The sequence below is a fragment of the Podarcis bocagei genome (assembly GCF_964188305.1).
Source record: "Podarcis bocagei genome assembly, chromosome: 9".
Classification (NCBI taxonomy): Eukaryota; Metazoa; Chordata; class Lepidosauria; order Squamata; family Lacertidae; genus Podarcis; species Podarcis bocagei.
The window spans coordinates 53,829,374-53,847,385 of NC_138134.1; the positions used below are offsets into that span (position 1 = coordinate 53,829,374).

The 18,012-nt window shown below is 40.5% G+C and overlaps 1 protein-coding gene across 11 annotated transcripts in view; it reads left to right on the top strand.

Annotated features, from left to right (window-relative positions):
* The window catches only part of CAMK2D (calcium/calmodulin dependent protein kinase II delta), a gene marked incomplete at its 3' end in the record, with an annotated part of 142,009 nt that overhangs the window by 56,445 nt on the left and 67,552 nt on the right, over positions 1–18,012 (top strand). The gene's annotated exons all lie outside the window — the stretch shown is intronic.

An 18,012-nucleotide genomic window follows, 5' to 3' on the forward strand; every position in this document is an offset into this window, starting at 1 on the left:
TTTAAAATCGCTACAGTAGAGCTTCTTTGAATTAGAGGGTATAAGTCGAACTAAGCTTGTTTTCATTGCTGAATTTGAACAGGCTTGGAGGGAACAGTACACATCCCAAGGCCTGTGTGGAACTTTCTGAAGAATTTGTAGCAAATTGTGCTCATATTTCTTTTTTTGCTTTGTGCTGTTGTTTTTCCATTGTGTTGAGATAAAAGCATTGTCCCTAAGCTCTGGCATATTATCTTATGCTTTCTAGGCCAGTTGTTTGGGGTTTTGGTGGTTTGTGTCACTTTGAAGATGTTCATGGGCCTAGCGAAGTCATTGCTCAGCTCTGGGCCTCTGGTGAACACTTCAGCAGTTCTTATGTGTGTGGTGATGTTTGTTTTGAGATTGCAAGGCCTTAGCCGAAGTCCATGAGAATTTGAAGTTGGTGGGTAGTTCAAAGGCAACTATCTGCTGCTATCTTGCTGTTTAGTTTGAAAAAAGATATATGCTTTTCAATGTGGCAATAAAGGCCCATTGTTTTTCATTTTGATGTGTATACTGGCTAACTCTATGGGATGACTATGTTGTCTGAAATTTGCAGCAATACAGTTTAGTGTGGCAGTGTCAGAAATGTCCTGTTCTACTTCATTTATTGCCTCTAAGCCCTTGAATGAAATGTTTGTAGGGGGCCATGTGCTGTTTCTCACCTTGCTTCTGTTTGGGCAGGAAGAAAGTCAGAGATACTTGAGGGAGGAAAGGGCCCCTCTACCTTACAGCATCTTCTCGCTGTGGGTATACATGCAAGCACCCTTCCTCATTTGTTTACTGTATGTGTTTATGGGAAGTGGATTCTGTCCGCTGGCCACATCTGTTGATGTATCCCTGCTTAGCCATGCACCCTTGGCAGTCACACATTTAGCACTGGTGAGAAAAGGACAGGCGTTTGCACAGCTTCTCTACTATGGACCAGTCAGCATTCCCAGTTTAAAGGAATAGCCTTGTGTGTGTGGTTCTTTCTGACGGACACCATATTTGTGGCAGCTACGGGAGGGGTACCTAATGGGCTTGCTAGGTATGTGGCCAGCAGGAACAATCCTGTTCCCCTTTTCACACATTAATGTGGGAAGGGTGCTTGTATGTACACCCACAGTGAGAGGCTGCTATAAGGTAAGAGAGGGAGCTTTTTCTCTCATCCCTGACATCCTTCAACATCTCTGGCATTGGTGCTTGCAGGCCAGCCACTTGCTCTCAGTACAACCATCCCCATTCATACTGATGCAGCTGATCAAACTTCTATACAGAAGATGGGATTAGATTTGAGGCCTGCTTTATTATAAAGCTAATATTTGTCTATTTGGATAATACAAAAATGATTTTATCAGTATGCCTTGGTTCTTTAGAGATTTGGACTTTCTGCATTTAAGTAGTACAGCTTCCATATTAAAAAGTGATGGAGCCCTCAAAAGAATCAAGCTGCTGTTTAGGCAGTGTTCTCTTTTATTTATTCCTTTACTTCATAAAATTTATAAACCGCTTAATTGTAGAAAAACCTCAAAGCGGTTTACAAAAACAATAAAGCAGTAAGATTATTGGTAATACAGCTATTGCAAACAGCATCGTTTATCTGGTTAAAATTTTGAGCCCGCTTGCAAAGCTGCCAAGCCTCATTAAGTTCGAATAGGAGGATGGATACTTTCTTTATTGCTTACTGCAAAAATAAAGATACTAAAGTAACGTTTCATTGCATTCTGCCAACCAAGAGCTGGTTAGCTCAGTACCTATTCTAATCACATGAGTATAGGATAAAAATGTAGCATGTAAACAGAGCAACAGTGGAAATCATGCATGGCAGTCCCCTGCGTAGGGCGCATGAAAAGGCGCATGAAAAGGCGCATGTGGGAAATGGGACATGCAAAAAAAGTTGCACTTTTAACGGGACTTGAAAAATGAACTGAGCAGTGTCAGAAATCAGACTTTACAAATATTCTTGTACTGTATTCATTGTAGTTATCCAGGGTTGTAATGATGCTAGGGGGAAAAGCTAGAAGAGAAGTAGTGGGAAATTGCTCTTTTTGTAGAGTCTACTTTTTTCTGCACATGGAATTTCATTTCAAAGTACCTTAAATTATATGCAGTGGAGAGAGAAGGGGGGGGGGAGAGATACAAAGGGCTTAATTTTCCCTTTTATGTTGCTTCCTTTTTGCTTTCTGGTAGTCTTCAATTTCTAGAATTAAGTGCAAAGAATCTCTGGTGCAAAAAAATGGGGTGGGGGAAGGAAACCCATTTTTCTTCTTCATAATAAAAACACATTCCTGAGCTTTCCATTTGCTGGCCTGCTTCCATTTGGAATGTGCTTTATTTTCCATGTTTGATTTGTAAAAAAGAAATCCTTTTATCTTTCCCATTATGCTAGCCCAATATTGTTCTTGTAGCTTTGTGTTGGCATGTATTCCTTGGTTTCATTTTGTAATCACTAAAACCTGTGAGATTCCATTAACTAGTCAAGCAGCTATACAATTTTCTATTTACTATTTTAAAATAAAATAAAATGTTGCTGTAACATGTTATATAACAAATAGTAAAAATGTATTGAGTTTCAGGTGGGATGAAAAACTGCTGTGGCTTGCAGATTACATGCTACAAGAGCTGTAAAATTATTATTATTATTATTATTATTATTATTATTATTATTAGCTTTCAGTTTCTGGATTGTAAAGTAAAATGCCTTACATACCTGTGTGTTAGTTACATCAGTACATCTTATCAGTGTAGCTTGTAACCTTCAGTAGCAATACCTGTGTCTGGCATTAATAATTTTGTGTTAAAATAAACAATATGTTGCAGCAAACTAATCAACGTAAAACATGTTCTCCGATGTTCCCTGTTTTCTGAGTAAAACACTGCCTATGTTTTCCTTTCTTTATTTTTTAAAGAATGAAGTATATGACCATCCTTTCCAGTTTTCTGAATTTTTGAATGAGTTTGAATTGAATTTAATACACAAGAGAATGGGCCTTTTCTGTGGTGGCTCCCTGACTGTGGAATGCTCTCCCCAGAAAGGCTCGCCTGGCGCCATCATTACATGTATTTAGGCAGAAACATTCCTCTTTACCTGGGTCTATGGCTATTAAATAAGCTGTGGCCTGTGAAAGTGTGTGGGGAAAGGAAAGGACTGTTATTATGATGGCTACGTAATTATTAGGCTGTGTGTCAGTATGCTTTTTATTATGTTTTTATCATTGATGTTCTGTAAAATTTTTCTAATGTTGCAAACCACCCTGGGATCTTCTAATAAAGGCTGATATATAAACTGAATAAATGATAATAATAGATCTATTGTGAGATCAAACATTCCATCTTTGGTGTGATCCTGTATTTGCCTACTCAGAAGCAAGCCCCATTGAGTACAATTGGACTTCAAGGTAAATTGATTGCCATCTTAGTTTTCTTTTTTCCCATTAAAAGAAGGTATTTGGCCATTTTAACCACACACCATGTCTGGAAGAGAGTAGCCAAAGCAGTGTCTAATTCCCAGCTATGAAGATTAGGGTTAAGAGGAAAAGACCATATCACAGAACCATTACCGTACTAGCTAGGCAAGAAATTATATTCATGCGATAAGGGTGCGCAGGGTAAACTTGTTTTTCAGGTGAATGTGATCACAAAGGCTTCTTTTCACTCATGCGTTGATTTTGCCGGTTAGGCTTGCTTTGTTTATTTTTTTCAGAAGCAATTAAAGCCTTTTAACAATGAGGACTTGGGAAAAAATGAGGGAGGCAGAGGAGCTAAAAGGGAATCAAATGCCTGATTCTTAATGTCTTCCCTTCTGCTGTGTACAGAGGGAAATAAGCAGTTAGTTGACTTTAGTGATACTCTCTGGTGTATGAAAGATATGTCGTTCATGTGTAGCATTTCCTCTCAGATTTCTTTCCTCTACTCTAGACCACTCCAGGGCCATTCTTGGCCTTGCCTATGATTGCACAGGGTTGACAAAAATGTGAACAAGCCTGTGTATTGTCAGACTACAGATGGCCAACTTACCTTGTGGGGAGGTTTCCTCATTTCTTAAACATGTTCCAAAGCATTGGTCTTCAAACCAGTAGATTGGGGCCAGCTACTGGGCCACAGCCTGATTTAAGCTGGGTTGCTACTGCAGTACAAGTACATGGTTAAAAAGATTAAGAAACGAGTCTCCAAAGCTTGTTTGGGTTAAATGAGAGCTCTGGTTTTGAAAAGGTTGAAGACTGTCGTACCGCAATACAGGTGACTGTGGGTTTTGCTTGAACAGATAGATTGTTGTTGTTGCTTCATCCCTAGTTATTTACATTAGATTGAAGACAATAGGTTCTACCTGTTCCTCCACTGCAGCACTTTGCCACTACATTTTGCAAAGAGGTGTGGCTTAAAACAACGTGCTTTGGGTAGTGAGTTTTTGTCTTTAAACAGCGTATTAGACACACTGTTACCTTATTGAAAGTCAACAGCTCTGGGGCGCCAATCAAAGGGTTGTTCCTTGTGCTGCTGTTCCATTTGGGCAACAGACTTCCGTTTGCAAAGTGGAATTGCCCCTTCTCTCCCCTGCAGCCCCCTGCGCAGCCTCAAAAGTTTGTTCCAAAGGGTTGGGAGACTCCTGGAGCTGATTTTGAGGGCACACTGGGAGAGAAGTAGGAGAGGAAGTCCTGTTGCAGAAGGAGAACTTTGTTTCCAGAGTATGTGACCCAACCCTTTGAATTCTGGCATGCTCCCCCTTACCTTGAAGGTATAGCTTAGAAAACCTTGCTGCAGTCAGTTTTTAAATACTACCGTACTTTCCTTCTTCTTCCTGGGCCTAATTGCAATTCCAGAAGCCTGATTAATGTTCTGGCACATTTGAACACTTTTTTGACTACTTGATCCAGCCGAGAAATGGCGTGACTTTACCAGTGCTAGAATGTCTAACCCAAATACTGTTTAAACATGTTAAACAATGGGTTTTGTGAGTCCCTGATTGAAAACGGCAGTATGCTTAACTACAGAGCACTTCTAGATGCGTGTGTGTGAGCATGGATGCCTCGGAGCCTCTCACAAAGCTTAATGTGCCATAGAGCAGAGCAAGTGCGCCAGCTACTATTTCAGATAAAATGTCTGAAATGAAAGGAGCCAGAGTTGCATCTTAAAGGCATATCCAAAGAGACAGGAACAAATGCCACAGAGCAGTAATAGCTTCTTTCACTGAGAGATGACCTCTGCTATCCATTGTACTTCGAAAAAATGCAGATGACACTCGGTTACCATAATCCTGAAGAACCTTGTTGTGTTTAGCTATCGGCCCTCCAGCAATGAGTTCTGTGTTGTGTGTTCCAGCAAGCTCTCCTTGAAAGTAACACACATGCTATGCTGCCTGCCAGAAGCCCCAATTTAATAAGAAAAGAAAGAAAGATGTAGACTAAATCCTTGGATGTTTCTACTGACCTATTTGTTTTCTTCTCATACACACCACACACAATTTTTTCCCCTCGCAACATTGCTTTCACGGTTTGAAAGTTAAACTGTGAGTGGTTTTCACAATGTCCCTCTTATGTTCGTGAAACAATGAAATAATAATTATTAATAATAAATTTATATATCACCCAGCTGCCTGGGTTGCCCCAGCCACTTTGGGTGGCTTCCAACAAATTAAAACATCAAACACAATAAAACATCACACACATTAAAATCTTCCCTATACAAGGCTACCTTCAGATGTCTTATAAAAGTCAGATAATTGTTTATTTCCTTGAGATCTGAAGGGAAGGTGTTCTGTTATTTTAGGGTATGTTCGAATGAAGCTCAGAATGCATTAACTTCTTACAAGGTGTAATTTTTAATAGGCTATATTTTGATCAGTCAAGGTTGCAATTCCTAGCACATGTATGAGGAAATAACTCCATTGACCTTGGAGGACTCTGCTTCTAAATAAACATGCTATATACCATGCATGCATGTAGAAAACAGGTCTCCTAAAGAAGCCATAGACATTATGCTTTTGGGGGATACTTTTCCATTGGAAAAAAAATTCCAGCTTTGACTTTAAAACCATTGCCATGTTTAATACACTGCACATCCTAGCATTTCTATTTAAGCCACTTCAATAGGGCTTGTGTCATTGAAGTGCTTTGAAGGTCGAGGTACTTGCTGGTGGAAGGTTGTTCTTGCAGCAGAAGGTCCCAAATGCTCTTTCATGCCCCACTTGTGGGTGACTAATAGGCTGATGCTCAGCAAGTCGCTCATTAACCAAATGAAAAACAGCCAGCAGACCTGATGGGATGCCTGCCGAAGTCTTCAAAGTGGGTGAAACTGAACTTACACAGCAACTTCACAAGCTCATCGAAAAAATCTGGGAGAGAGACGAGATCCCAACAGACTTTAGGGATGCCAAAATTATCAGTCTCTTTTTAAAAAGGGGACAGAACTCATTGCGGAAACTATCGAGGCATCTCTCTATTAGCTGCAGCCGGCAAAATTCTTGCAAGGATCTTAGCAAACTGTCTCTTAACAATATCCGAGGTGACCCACTGCAAATGGCATTTTGAGGAGATGAGATAGAAGCCTTAGTCTTTTACCTTTCACCCCCATGGTCAAAGTGTTCCTCCTGTAAAACTAGTTGTTGTTCAAGGCCTTTATATTGCCAGGGCAGGATTGAGTTTGAAAGGGATTTGGGGACAGTCATAATTCTGAGTCTCCCCCTTGCTTGAAAAACTTATGGCATTGATCATATTTCCTTTACTGTTATAGAAATTAAACCAGATCCAAAAAGCCATTTACAATATTCAAACACTTCTGCCAGTGCTCCACTAGAAGCCTGCAATGGAGCTGAATGGTTCTGAGTTATCAGAAGTAGAGACAGGTCTATGGGGAAAAACCACATTTCACTAATTCACTTCCAAGCTTTTCTCCCTAACAATTAGGACTAAGGATTTGCACTCATTTCCCACAAACAGAAGTTGTGTGCTGTGCGAGGTCCTGTCTGGCCCTTGCTTCCATTAAAGTATAGTGAGAGTTGAGTTCTCAAAAAACATGTGCATGTAATTACATCTTTGTTACTTATATCACATGCCAGAATTGTGTTTAACGACCTAAAAACTAAAGAACGACACATTTCTTGTGAAAGGTCAGTGTTGTGTCATCTGCTATGTTAATGTAACTTCTTTTGTAATGAAGCAAGTGTTTTCAATCACTTGAAGCTGGTCGCTGATCAATTAGGTTAGTGTTCATTTATAGGTAGGTTACCGGTGGTAAAAGTGAAAGAGCTGTGCTCAATAAGTGATGAAGTGATGCAGAGGACCTCAGGAGTATTGCTATATGGGTTCTGAATGGGTAATATTCCTTTAAGGATTTGATGCCATACAATAGGATAATAATACCTTTTGATGTTGTAACTGAGATAAAATCAGGGTCACTGGCCGTTATAATTATTCTAGCAGGTAAGTACATACTTAGGTTGGAGTTACTTGGTAGTAATCCCATTGAACTCAATGGGACTTTCTTCTTAGTAGATACAGACATGTTGATTATTTTTATTAAGCCTGTGGTGTTCAAGAGTTCTTAACATTTCCTCAATTGTGACCTTAGGATTATCTGCACTTAAGATCATTAACTGACTTAAGAGTAAATTCTCAATTCAAGATAAATATAGTCTTCTCAGTACTGTAGACCAGAAACATGGCCCAACTGTTTTGTTGAAACTGGCCCGAAATCATGTAAATGTCAGTTATTTTGTTTGGTAGAATTACACCTCAGTTAAGATATTTTGGACCGGAATCAATATCCACCCAAAGCTTTAAATACCTAATGCCTTCAGCTATGAGGTGTCCAGAATATGCTTAAACCTCTTCCTTTGAAATCTGTGCTCCCTCAAAGTGATGGAGTAGTCAGGCATCTGAGATTTTGTCCAAAATGGAACCAGATATAAACAGAGGGTTTTAAAATAAAACCAGTTCAAACTTATATAGGAAAGTTACTATGAATGTACTAGTGATGACTAAAATTGTACTGGCAAGGCATTAGGAGTTGTATACTGTTCCATCTTTGAGGGAACACCTCAAGGAGGTCTGGCAACAAGCCAGAACAGAAAATAAATGTCAAACTCTTAAATCAGGTTAGAAATAAGCTTGCCGTCACAACAGGATCATGCAGATAAGTGACTGAGATGTCTTAATTACTGGAATGAAAACTGTGAATGCGGGCATTCTGCAAATCATTTTATTTTCTATTTGGGAAAAAAGAAAAATAAGAAAGTGGTACATGGACTCCTCAATATGCAGATTGGAATGTGCTGAACTGAAACCAGCAAGGATGTGCCAGCTCAATGTGAGACTTCATTTCTGTCACCCTCATGCTTTATTAAGTCATTGAACATTCCTGTTGCTAGCTGTCAGTTTGATGGATTCTGGAAGCATTTCCTTTATCTGGGTTAGTGAAAATTCGGCTTCCGACATTGTTGTGTGGGAATTGGCTGCAGAGCACTGATAACTGGAAGTACAATACCAAATATAGCAACAGCCCGTTTTCCTCCCTTCGTCCTAAGACAAATGTTCTTGCATCCTCTGAGGAGGTTCTAAAAAGTGTCACTTCACAAAGGTCTTCATACATTGTGTATGTGTAAATGTGAAGGGGAGTGGGGATGAAATCTGGCCTATTTATGAAAAAGTTACGCCCATTTAAGAAACTCTGCCCTATTTATGAAAAACTTGTGAATAAACTGAAAATATTAAGGGGCCAAGGTATACAAGATTTGACTGTACCAATAGAAGAGGCCTTCCCCTTAGCACTCACATTTGCAGACACATGATTGAGAAATGTATTTGCAAAGGTTTATTTTCTGTTTCTGTATGGATTTCAGTTAACAATGATATAATAATAGTTGCCAATCTGTCTCTGTGAAAGTGCTGTTGCTTTAAACACTGTGTGCAAGTTTATGTCAGGGTTCGGCCCTGCCCAGACGTGAAACCTGAGGTCTCCTCAGATATGGAGGAAGGAGAGCTGCCACCCCCATCTATCCTACCAGCAAATCTTCATATATATTGATGATCCTAAGGAACCATCAGACCTGGACATCCTTGTTGAAGCTACAGCTTTCATCACAGATTCAAGTTCCAGCCTTTCCTGGAAATGCTGTGGATTGAACCTGGGACCTTCTGCATGCTAAGCAGATGTTCTGCCGCTGAGCCCCACAGTCTTTCTCTGTGTTCACTGATCTCGGATTCTTGAAAGAAGTACATGTGTGGTCTAATAATGCCAAGGTTGCAGGTTCGACCCTTGCATGGGACAGCTGCTTAGTCCTGCATTGCAGGGATCTTAGATGTTTAGATATCGCTTAAAAGCAAGACCAGAGCCCTCCAAATTTCTGAATTCGTTGTTACCCGCCAGCTAACCATTTTTGACTTGGGTCACTGGATCATGGGTTAGATCTGCTGAAAAGGTATTTAAACGATTCCCATGTTACACTCCTCCTACTATAAGCCTTTTTTATTTTGATGGTTAATTTTGAGACTAAAGACACGAACTCCCTTATTAACGAGAAAATCCTGCTAAAATTCACAGGACTGCCTCCTGAGTAAGGGCTTTTAGAATGTTGGTCTTTTCACCTGATGTTGTGTACAAGACATGGTTAAAGAGCATTGAAAGCAAACCCCAAATGCTATCAAGTGAGAACTTCCAAATGGAACAACAAAAGGCCGGTTATTGTTCCTGGGGATTTGAAGGCACTTAGCTTTTTGGCTTATACCCAAGGAAACCAATTATCTCCTACTGATAACATTCTCTAGAGTGTAATTATTCTTGATGCAACTATATGTACTTGGAAAAAATATTTTTAGTGGGCTGAGTTGTTCCCCAGAATATTTAAGTGTGCTGATATTTAAATCGTGGATGGTCACAAGTAAAAGGATTTGTATAAGTAAAAGAGCTCACCACATAAACATGCTTGGTGAGTATATAAGCCAAGTAGCCTGTACTGCCTTGTATTTATAAGGGGGAAAATACCTGTTCTGCCCATGTTCTCTACATTCTAGTTCAGGGATGGGGAGCTTGTAAAGGTAAAAGGTAAAGGGACCCCTGACCATTAGGTTCAGTCGTGGCCGACTCTGGGGTTGCGGCACTCATCTCGCTTTATTGGCCGAGAGAGCCGGCGTACAGCTTCCGGGTCATGTGGCCAGCATGACTAAGCCACTTCTGGCGAACCAGAGCAGCGCACGGAAATCCCATTTACCTTCCCGCCGGAGCGGTACCTATTTATCTACTTGCACTTTGACGTGCTTTCGAACTGCTAGGTTGGCAGGAGCAGGGGCCGAGCAACGGGAGCTCACCCTGTCGCAGGGATTCAAACCGCCGACCTTCTGATCAGCATGTCCTAGGCTTTGTGGTTTAACGCACAGCACCACCCACGTCCCTGGGGAGCTTGTGACCCTTCAGATATTACTATATTTCCAATAGTCCCAGCGAGCATGGCTAGTGGTCAGGGATGATGGAAGTTGTAGCATAGCAATATCTGGAGGACCACAAGTTTCCCTTCCTTGTTCAAGAATGGAAAACCCCCCACTTAGATTCTTTTTCTTTTGAGAGGGTGGGGAGGAAATGCAAAGTCTTTACATGTCTTTCCTCGGCCAGAAAAATTCAGGATCTTACTATCTCATTGCCTGCAGTTTGTTATTAAACATGCCACCCTATTCACAGCTTTTACAACAATTTATTTAGCACTGGTAGTGTGCTGGGTGCTTTGAATTTTAAAGCTTTGGAATAACAAGTAGGCATGCTGTTATTGTGAAGTACTGATTCATTTACTTTTACTCCAGCAGAAGATAGTAACTTGTTCCCTTAGGTTTTAAACTTTTAAGGAGAATGAAATGGAAAATACTCCTTTCTGGAGCAGATTGTCCTAGCGTATACAATGCTTCCAGTTATAACATTCAGCAGTGCTTTCTTTCTGGGGGTACTCAAAGGTACTTAGTACAGTGCAACCTCGGTTGTTGAACACTTTGGAAGTCAAACATTTCGGTTGTCGAATGCCAACAACCCAGAAGTGATTTAGCCTCGGAAGTCAGTTTTAAAATGCGCCTCGGAAGTCAAACGGCTTCTGAAGCATGTTTCTCCATTTTCTCGATTGCAATTGCCGACTGGCAATTGCGCCTCAGTTGTTGATCAGTCTTCCGGAATGGATTACAACTGTACTTGGCGCCTTTTTTTTTCCTAGAAGAAAAGCCCTGCCATCTAGTAATTTTATGGTGATTAAAAAAATAAAAATCAATTACCGTATTTTTTGCACCATAACACTCACTTTTTTCCCTCCTAGAAAGTAAGGGAAAATGTCTGTGCATGTTATGGAGGGAATGCCTACGGGTGGCAGGGGGGATCTGCTGCAGTCGTGAGCAGAGGATCCATGGTTCCCCTTCCTTCCCTCCTCCGTGTCTTGCTTTGAAACAGCAAAGCGGGAGAAGAGCCGCTGAGTGGGGAGGAGAGAGGGACAGAGAGCCTGCTTGCTTTAAAGGAGCAAAGCAGGAGAGGAGAGGAGCCTTCTCCCCTTATACCCCTCTTCTTCATTATTAGCAGCATCCTTCTCCACCCACCCCACGTGTGCTTCTTCTCCACTTAAACCCCTCTTCTGCATTATTAGCAGCATCCTTCTCCACACACCCCACACGTGCTCCTTGTCCCTTGAGTGCTTTTCCTTCCCTCCCCACTTAAAACGTGGTTACAAAGCACGGATCCACATGGATCCTCAGGATTTTTGCACTGGGTCACCCCAAATTCACCATCAGATCACATAGCATGTCCATGGCTACATCTTGCACCAAAAAAATCACGCACCCACTGTTGCCTGGGGCCGCAGTGGTGCAAAAACGTGGTTACAAAGCACGGATCCACATGGATCCTCAGGATTTTTGCATTGAGCTACTCCAAACTCACTGTCAGATCACATGTCTGTGGCCACAGCATGAACCACAAAAATCATACATCCACTGTTTCGTTTAGAATATTTGTTTGTTTGTTTTCCTCCTCTAAAAACTACATGCATGTTATGGTCGGGTGCGTGTTACAGAGCAAAAAATACGGTACTTGTATGACTACAAAATATAACTTGTTAAAATGCTCACTTCATTAGGAATTTGCATAGATTATTGCAGAAAAGTAGTTTCAACAATATTTGCACATTCAAAATAGGTTGAAAATTGGACTTCCGGGCTGGCGCCTCTGGCAATGGCGCCTCCGATCGGGAGGAACCCGCTCCGTGGAAAACAGGGTCTGAACCACCACGGCGAGGCGGAGACCCATCAAAAACCACAGGCGGGAGAAGCCTGTGGACGTGGGATTCGGCTGGCACCTCCACTCGCTGGGAAACCCTGTTTTGGGGATCCGGAGCGACGTGGGGTGAGTGGCGCGGTTCTTTGAATCGACTGCTTCTTTCACGGAGTGAAGCCGCATTGCTGTTGCCGGAGAGCGCTGACTTTCTTGTGGACAATTGGATTTCAAACAACTGCCTGTGAGTAGAACGGAAAATTGGACTGTGAAAATTTTTTAATTAGGCACCGAAAGCGGGAAGGTCTAAACAGGTAGTCCGCCTTCCACTTTTTGTAGATAGATTGAAGCAAAGATACGGCAAGCTAGAGTTCACAAAGTCGTTTGTAAAGGACTAAATTTTCATCATTTAAAATTACTGAACCCCCCTTGGAAGCAGGAGAAGAGGGGGAAACTTTTTTTAGACTGTTTAAACCTGCAGAAGAGAGAGTAAAGAAAGGTAATTTTCCACCGTCTTGAACCTGGGAGCGGGGCGTCAAGACAGGCGTTTTGGAGAAGTTCATTGACTATGGACAAATGTTTTTGACAGATAGTTAAAAGAATAGAAACATATTGATTCCATTGTTCCCTTTCGCTTTTAAAAGGAACAAAATATTGACAAAATATCTGAAAAAGGAAAACTTTGTTGCTAAATCTGCCTTAAAAAAAAAAGAGGAGAAAAAAAGACAGATACAAATAGAAATTGCTTCTCCTAGAGGGAGCTTGTGAAACTGTTTTTAAAGTCGAACTGGGGAGTTTTGCAGCTGTAAAAGATTAAAGATCATGGGACCAGACTTCAACCTTGAACAAGAATGTGCTCAGAGGCTTTGGTGCTTGCCTTTTGCAAGACAGGTGCTTTATTGGAACAGTTACATGAGAAAATGGATTTGATGACAGCTGCGATAGGAAATTTTGGACAGGCAGTGGGTACCTATATAGAACCCACTCTGGAATTAACCCAGGAATGTGCTTTGACAGATGAGATGAGGGAGGAGGCTGTTGCTGGACCTCGGGTGGCAGAGATGGAGGGAGCTGTGGCCCAGCAGGAACATGAGTCGTTGGACTTGATGAATGAACCTGGAAAGAGTCAGACTTGGAGAGATGGAGTTCTGCTTGGCTTGGAGATGGGGGGCTGGATGGACCCCCCCTATGCAGAGATGTTTTGACTTTTCAAGTCTGGCTTTAGGCCGGGGGGAGCTCGGAGCTGTGGGGGCCCCTAATTTTGGAGGGGCCTTGAAACATGCCTTTAAATATCACATGGATTTCAGTGTTGACTATGGAAAAGGGGCTGACTTGTCGAGAAGGGACAAAAATATTGTCAAGTTGGAGTCTCTCAGAGTGAAAGGAGCAGAAGACAAAGTAAAGTACAGGTATAAACATGAAGAAGACCTGCGGAAGGGACATGGAAAAGACCTAAGAGCCTCGGATATAAGGTCACCAGGTTGATGGACTAGATGGATGGGACAGAAAGGACTGACAAAACCCGAGACCAGGAGAAGAAACGATGGATGAAGACTGGAAGAAAGTTTTAAAAATTTATTTAGAAAAGTATCGTAAAATTAATGAGTATTAGAAAAATGTTGGAATGAAATTATGTGGCTTTAGCAGAAATGTTAAAAAGAATTATGTAAGAATATGTTATGGTTAAAAGAATTCGGTATAAGTAAGATTTAAGTTTTAAGTTTTAGGGTTTTTTATGGTAAGATAAGGTTAAAATAGATTAAGGTAATTTAATGACAGAATATTGCAAAAGATGGAAAGGATTTGCTGAGATAATTAACAACTAGAATACAAAAAAGGGACGTGTGAGGAGGTCCATGAAATAAGTTAATGAAAGTTAAGGATTTGGGAATATTGGATTTGTTTTTAAATTTGTTGTATATTTTTGTTTTTTGATTGTCTTGTATTGTGTGTTTTGTTTTTTCTTTTTGATTTTGGTTTCTATTGTTTAATTGTTACTTTTAACTACTGTTGTCTTTCTTTTTCTCTTTTTCTTGTTTTTTCCTTCTTTTTTTCTTTGTAACTTTAAAATTTTCAATAAATATCATTTAAAAAAAAAACAAAATAGGTTGAAAATTATGGTGAAATCTTGTGTTTAATGTGTGTTTGGGAGAGTGCATAGGTCGTTCTGCATTCGTTAAAAACGCCAGAGTAGATGCCAAAAGGATTTTGTGATTTCTTTTTTTAAAATTTGTCAGCAAGGTCTAGAATTTAATCTCTTGACACCACTATTTGCCTCAGATTTTTAGGCTGTCTTCCTAGAAAAGTCAGTTCAGTTATTGGTATCTCTACCTTACATTTTCTATGGTTTAAGAGAGAGATTAAAAGAATTTATTGAGTTTTTCTGCACTCTCCTTATTCTCCTCCAAGACAGTTGTAGCTCCTTTGTCAGCCAAAGGTCAAACCACCTCCTTGGTTAGTTGCCAGATTCTGATATAGTTAAATATGTTTAATTCCTCAAATTGTTTCCTTTTGTTCTTTATTGTGTGCTTTTGCCATTTGTGATCTTTTGTTGCCCTTATTTGACCAAGACTTTCATTTCCTGAGAAAAGGTCTTGACTATCTACCAGCTTCCTTACTCATTAACCACTCTAGTGTCCTCTTGGACTTTGTGGTATCCTTCATTCTTTGTACTGTACGTCTTTGTACTTGGTCGTCTTACTAGTTTTGGCTAACCTCCAAGCATTCTGGGAAAATTTAACCCTCTTAACTTTCTTTTTCAACTTTCTTTTTAACAATTCCCTCATCTCTGAGAAGCTTTCTCTTGAAATAAACATGACTGTGTTGGACTGTTGTCTTAATTGTGCATTTACAGTTGAATTTAATAGCACTGTGCTCACTCTTCTAATAAGTTCCACAGCAGTTATGTCTGCATGCCACTTAGACTTACACTGAAGATAAAGTAACATGGAACAAAGCAATTTAAAAACACAATAACAGCAGCTAAAACAAAAAAATTGGTTTCTCATTTGTTTGCTTAAAATAATCCTTAATAAACTTAAGTTTGCTTAAGTGAGACTCCTTTGAGTCAGACTTAGTTGAATATCACCCGGTATATACAGGGTGAGTCTTTTAAAAGAGGCGCTGTGGAGCATGTGTACTCTGTATCCATGGGGACTCTTTTAAAGGACTCACCCTATATAGGAGAGAGAAAAACTGGTGATTCATTAGGACATAATCGTACCTTGGTTCTCAAATGCCTTTGTACTCATACATTTTGGCTCCCAAATGATCAAAACCCGGAAGTGTGTGTTCCAGTTTTTGAACATTCTTTTGGAAGCCGCCTGTCCAATGCGGCTTCCGCTATTGTTTCTGGCATGCCTGCGCAACCGGGAGCCAGTCGGAAGCCGCGCCTTGGTTTCAGAAGTCGAACGGACTTGTGGAACGCATTGTGTTCGAAAACCAAGGTAAGACTGAATAGGGTTTTAGTAACAAAGGCAAATGGAGTTTTTTTTTAACACTCCTGAATGCCTAGTGTCTGCCTTTGGAGAGGAAGAAATACATTTTGCTATGTTAATTGGGCTTTGGTATTTTATGTGTACCAGATTGTGCTTTATTGTTTTGCTGTCAGCAAGGCTATCTCATCTGGTTCTGGAATTTAATAAGAAGACAATGCTAATATTTTTTATGAGTAGACAACCTTTTAGAAATTTTGGACGGACATCATCTCTAAAGATTTGGATTTCCAAAAAAGCTTACTTTCCTATTTTAAAAAATCACGGAATTGCCACATTCTGTTAAGTGTTAAAAGACCGTCTATAATCTGTCACTACAAAATGCTTTGTGTGATAAAACAGTTCTTTACTTGCTTTAATTGTGACTTGGGATGGAGTCTGCATCTGAATAAATATATTAATTTTACCAGTTCCAAGATGTCAAACGGCAAATTAATAAACATTCATGTGTTTGCACTCCTGCAGTGCTTATTCCCACCTCCCCCAAATATCTGTATCCTTGATGTTTTTCCTCAAAATTGTGCTCAAGCCAAATCACCTTAAACTGTCCAGTTGTGAACAAATGCATGTGTGCAACAATACCCAAGGTCTGCCTGCACATCTAATGTATCGTTATTACTTTGGTGATATGCTTGAATACTCTGGCAGAAACATTTCTGTGAATGGAATTAAGAACAGAACAGAATTCTCAGTGACGTTATAAGTCTGTGGTGGCAGAATGTACTCTTGCAGATGTTCAAAGCTGTTCCTATTGCTGCTTGTTTTGACTTGACTCAACCCAGAGTTCAAAAGATTTTGCAGGATGTGGTGAGATGCATTCTTGCATGTCAGAGCAATAACATAACTCCATGCTAGGTTAGAAAAGGCAACTCGTGGAAACTTCACATCACTGCTGTGTGAAAGTGATCAGAGAGCTTGGTCTCATTTGTGGTTAAAAACTGCTGCCTCTTCAGTAAGCATGACACAACTTCCCTTATTACTGTACTACATCAGGTACAAGAACCAATCACTAATGAAAAAGCACCAATGGAGACTTGTATGTTATTTACCAATGAACTCAGGTTTAGATCCTGGAACTACCTGAAAAAAACAAGCTATAGTATGATGCTAGGAGGACTCCTGTTACTCCTTTGTGCTTGAGCAATGATTATTGTGAACATTATGTTAATCCTTTCTTTTGTTAGATACAATTTAAGAACCCTCGGGTGCAATTCTGTCCTTATGCTTTGGTTTTGTGGTTTCTGCCTTTAATTCAAAAACACACCCACCCACCCCACACACAAAGGGAGAAGCTGCTACTAAATATGCACCCTGCACATTTTCCTGATGTGTGCTCAGCATGGTTTTGAAAAATCACATAGCATAGCTATTAGAACAAAAATAAGAGTCACATTGACTTGGCTTACATCTCTAATGCAATTCTTGAAATTTACTATAATTCCATAAAACACACAAGTGTTCCTTTTACTGTGAAGTTCATATAATCAACAGTCTCAATGTTCAAAAAGTCAAAGTACAAATTACTTGAAAGGGGTTTTTTTTTGGGGGGGGGGGACACCCTTTGGGTGCAGCCCAAGGATGGAATTTAGCATTGCGTTCTTCACGTTGTTTTGTCTGTGCACATATTCCAGCTTGCCATATGGAACAACACCCACCCGTATGCACTTCTCTGGAGGTTTTCCTGTCCCCCCTTCCAAAAAAAGCCAATTTTGGGGGTGCAGGGGGAGTAGGGGGTAAGCCCCATTGCATAACCAGAAGTCCTTCTTCAGGGCTTCCACTGACAGGACTGGTTAGCTGAACCCTGCTCCAAAATTTGCAGCTGAATCCAGCTGTCCTTGTTTGACTGCATTTTTTCATCAACATCATCATTGAAGTGTGTTTTAAAAATAATCCTTTCACTCCCCACCATATGGCATTTCAGAGGTATGATGCATCTGAACATCGAAGGCTCATTTAGCAGTCTTTGTCTCCTGCATGTATTTGTCTAAAGGGTGTTTTTTCACCCATCTAGGCTAATGGCTCTATTCACATTCTCTGGCAGTGAATTCTAGGAGTTAATTAGGAATTGTGTGACATAGTCCTTTTGTTGGTTCTGAACCTAATGCTGAGGAATGTTTTTAGGGGATCCCAAGCTCTACTATTAGGAGAGAGGAAGAAAAATCTCTATAATCCGCCCCCACCCCACCCAAAATACAATTCCTAATTTTATAAACCCTGCTGCTCAAGTTGTCTGTGGACCATTCAAACTTGAAGGATCAGCGTTGGTAGTGCACACAAGCCGCAGGATGCC